This window comes from Carlito syrichta, unplaced genomic scaffold (genome assembly GCF_000164805.1).
Source record: "Carlito syrichta isolate Samal-C Ts95f unplaced genomic scaffold, Tarsius_syrichta-2.0.1 Scaffold307674, whole genome shotgun sequence".
Taxonomy (NCBI): Eukaryota; Metazoa; Chordata; class Mammalia; order Primates; family Tarsiidae; genus Carlito; species Carlito syrichta.
Window position 1 is genome coordinate 711,812 of NW_007251770.1, and position 4,604 is coordinate 716,415.

Here is a 4,604-nt window from a genome sequence, read left to right on the forward strand (position 1 = left end):
GACCCCAAACAAAAAAAAAAAAAAAAAAAAAAAAAGGGGGAAAAGGATGCCAGCTATAAACAACATGATATAAAATTCCATCCCAAAGGTATTCAAAAATGATGCTGTTGAAAGAAATTTGATTTTTGTTTGATTAAGTCTGCTTAACCATTTGGGAACTGATATATGACACATACTAGAACCATCCAGTAATGCAAGCAAAGTTCTAAAAATAAAACAAAATGCTAAAATGAAAAAGGTTATCATGAGATGTAAATAAGAAAGGAAAATAGCACAAAATGTCAATTGGATTTTGAGATTTGTATTAAAAAACCATCAAGCAATAGGTGTATAGGCATGCTTGCCATTTTGTGCTTATATTGATTAACTGCAAGATAAATAAAATGTGAGCATATTACAGTTAGAAAGAAAAATGCTGTTAACCTTATGCAGACTGAACTTCATAAAGCTGTTTCTAAATGTCTAATATAACTGAAATTAAAGGAGAGAAAGCATGTTGTGAACATATGTATAAGGAGACATGATGCTAGTCTGATCCAAATCCATTTTATGACTTGGGGAAGAATTAGCATTGCTCAGATAAGTGTGCTAGCCAAATGATAAAAAAAGGGGGTGAGTCTGTAGTGGTGCTTCCCAAAAGAAAGAAAATATTATTGTACATAAAATGTTAAACAATTGAATGGTGTACTATTTCCACAAATGGGTCATTCAAGGAATCTTTATGAGTAATATTAAATGTTCATTATGTATTGTTTTAATAATGCAACAAACCAAACTCCTTCTTAAATTATACATCTATCCTATCATTCTTTTCAACCTGTATCATGGTTTTCACAAAAAAATGCATTTGTCATTAAGAACAAGAACCAAAAAAACGCATTCTTATACAAGAATTAAATACATTTGGGGCAGGAGGCACACATATAGAACCAAACAAAATCCTAAAACACAAATCTAAATATGGAAAAATCTATATCAGTTTGCCTAAGAAGTTGAAGAAAATTGAAAGACAGTGTTAAGATGGAAGAACACTTTTGAGGAAGTATAAGAAAAGAGTGCTTATATTTGCACTTATCTTGTTCGAATTATGAGTACTTAGAGAGATAATATCATTGTGATATATATTTAAGGGTCCTTAGGAGTAAATATGCCTTTTGTTGGTGAAGCTCATGCTTAAATGACATATGAGACGGTTGTCGGGGTGGGGCAACAGGGATGCACCTGGCCCTCCAGGGCACTGAGGCGAGAAGAGCATAGCGGCCTCGTCCTGCTCCTGGCAACCGTGTCCACGGGGTTCTCCTTCGAGTCTGCAACGCTGGACTCCATACTGTGGCCAACGGCACGACCAGCGTAGGCGGCGTCTTCTCCTTCGAGATGGGGGCATCTAGCATCCTCTCTGTGGGGCTCAATTTTGGACCTCTTGAGGGTACTGCGACGCCAGCAACGACGTCTGTTTCTTCTGGTGGTTTTGGAACTGGGCTCTTCAGATCTAAACCCGCCACTGGGTTCACTCTAGGAGGGACAAACACAGGTATAGCAACAAACTGTAACTTCAGGATTAACTCTGAGGATGCCTGCCTCTACGTCTGGGTCCACGACAGGCTTTAGCTTAGGGTTCAGCAAGACCGCAGCATCTGCCATGCCGTCGGCGCTGCCCATCGTTTCTAGCTCCGCCGGCGGGCTCGGCCTTTGCTCTGCTCTGACCTTGACTCCAGCAGCATCCACAGGATTTACTGTAAATAACTTGGGTGGAACAACATCCTCGACCACAACTGTGTCCACAGGTCTTTCTCTAGGGGTAGCCTTGGCTGATTTGGGAGGGTCGCTCTTCCAGAGAACAAACACCACCGTGTCAGGTGATGGAGAGTGTAGATCCTCCACAGCAGGACACATTGACACTCAAGGCCACTCATGTTTATTTTGGCCTTTTGAACAGATCACTTTTTCTCTTTAATCTGCATGTTTTCCTTTAAGAAAACCGAATTTCAAAATAATGTTTTTTTTATACATAATTGGACATCTTAATCATATTTTAGAAATACATTTTCCTCTTTCTCAGTAGGGACTGACTAGATAAGGAAGCAAGAACTTGTTTAAGGAGTCAGTAAACTGTTCCAGAGAAACTTGTTTTTTAAATAAATGGCAGTAAAATAATCTTGGATTATTGACAGCCTAACTTCACTGCAAGACAGCATGCCCTGGTAAACCAGGTTCTAGGAGTGGCTTCTAGGAAGGATGTAAGGACAGAATGTGATCATGCTCTGGAAGTGAGGTTTAAAACACAGATAGGAAATAATTTCATTATAACCATTAGGTGAAATACTAAACTATTAATTCACCTGGCAGAGGATACTAAATTGATCATTTATATCTCAGGTTGACTTCTCATTTCATGCTTATTTTGAAATTTGCCTTATGTTAAAGATTCTACAGAAGTTTGGGATATTGGTTATAGCTGATGCCAATATAGGGAATTTATATTTATGAGGGCTTTGTGAGAGTGAAAGAAAGCTCTCCTGTTATTTGAAGATATTGTATAATTACCTCACAAAGCAATGTAGCATCAAGAACTTCTGTTTAACAATTCACAGATGAGGAAATGATATATGTCAAAACCACAGAATTTCCAATAATATTTAGGGTTCATTTATGGATGGATATTTACTTCCAGAAGTTTTGCTTAGCCCCTAATATGTACCTAATACTTGGTTGTATGGGAGAGATGAAGGAATAAGGCTTGTTAAAGGAGCTGTAGTTATTTCTGCCCTCTGTTCACATATTAAAGGTAATGGAGAAAATGCAGGTCAGTGGAAGGGGAAGAAGAGTGTGGTCACGATGGTCTGTTGACATTTGTTGTGTTCAAATTTGCATTGATCTTTCAAATACTTATTTTTGTCATTATTACCTAAAGTTTAGATTCAAAATGCCTTTTAATAACCAGATCACTAGATGACTATCACATGCATTTCTTTATAGGACAAATACGTAACCATTTCTCTTGAAAAGCCCTATAAAAACAAAATAAAAAAATAGACAGAGAAAAAAATATACATTATTTCTGTGACTGATAAGGATTATGGTCAAAATGAGAGAAAACAATCTAAAAGATGAAAGCTGAAATATAAATTTATGTTAAATTATACTAATGTAGTCATATTTAATTATGATTTGCAAGACACTAACTGAATAAACAACTTATGGTTACAGCAAAGTTCATTAAACCATATGTTGAACGATCTACTTTGTTAAAATAAAGTCCAAAGTCTTGGTAAAGTTCCTATCTCTAGCAAATTTAACTCAAAGATATTTAAAGGGTATAAGTATAGAAAATTATTTTATGCTAACAGTTACAAAAATCCTATGTGGCTCTTCATTTCTTTTTATCTTTTGAGCAGAGTGTCTATATTAGAAGGGAAAATAATGTTCTTTCTTGGTGCCCAATCTCTATTCTACCCTATTTAGATTATTCCACATTCTTAGATAGGATAATCTGTCTTCTGTGTTTCTGCATGTTACATCATATTACCTTCTATTACAATAATTTTAAGACGGCACATATATTTGAGGGTGAACCCTCCAAAAAAACAGAATTACTTTTTGGAGAGCTAGCCTTTTCTAGTACAGGCTTCCCCTACTAGGTAAGTGTTCTGGAAACATATCAGTATCAGTGTACCAGCTAGCATTGTTGTGAGAAACTGTGTTAGGCTTCAGTGAATTTTTTTGGAGATTGTTTCAACGAATTTGCCCAATTAATGATGACTGATTTAGGAGCACACCTGCCCACACCACACTGAAGGAGTTAACACTGTTCCTGATTCCACTGGGAGAAAACACCTATTTGGAACCCTTCCGTTCTCTGCCCCATGAGTCGCCTGCCTTGACTGATTTTAATCTATATGCTTTCCCTGTAATTACTATAACCAGGAGTATAACTGATTTCAGTGAGTTTTTTTAGTCCTTCTAGGTGATTTCTAAAACCTGAAGGTGTTTCAGGAAATGCCAAGTTGGCAAATAGTGTCATGAATGAAGGATCGTTCTTCCTCTCACTTTCTCAACACTCCATGCGATGGTTCCCCAATGTTTCCACTCTGCCCCATGTCCATAATTATTTGCTGTCATCTTGTTGTAGATGCACTGTCTTCTTCCCCCTGAAATTAATTTTTGCTTTAGTTATTATTCTAGAATATGAATATTTTTCTGTAGGCTTTTTCTACTGTAGGCTGCTCCTCAACATAACATTTAATGCTTGTGTAATATGACCCCTTTCGATTTTAAAAGTCTAATATTCTTCATATCCTGCACTCCTCCAACCCTATGCCTTGGTCATACAAGTTCTATTGTAATTTTCTATATAACCCACATAAACTTTCTTGCCTTCTTTTTCCCTAAATGTTCTTTATTCACTGTCAACATCTTTCAAGGCTTTACTAAAATCTGTCTCTTTAGTGCCTTCCTTTGCGACTCAGGCAGAATATATTTGTCTTTGTTTTGTGTTCATTTAGTATTTTATGCCTATAAAAATTCCATGTTTTTCAATTATTGCACTGTAGATTCATGTCAGACTGGAGACTTTTTTTTGGAGGACAAAAAAGAAAGGTCTTCTA

At 36.6% G+C, this 4,604-nt stretch overlaps 1 pseudogene; it reads left to right on the plus strand.

Annotated features, from left to right (window-relative positions):
- The first annotated feature begins 1,177 nt into the window (after nt 1-1,177).
- On the plus strand, nt 1,178-1,954 carry LOC103266934 (annotated as a pseudogene).
- Nucleotides 1,955-4,604: the final 2,650 nt, after the last annotated feature.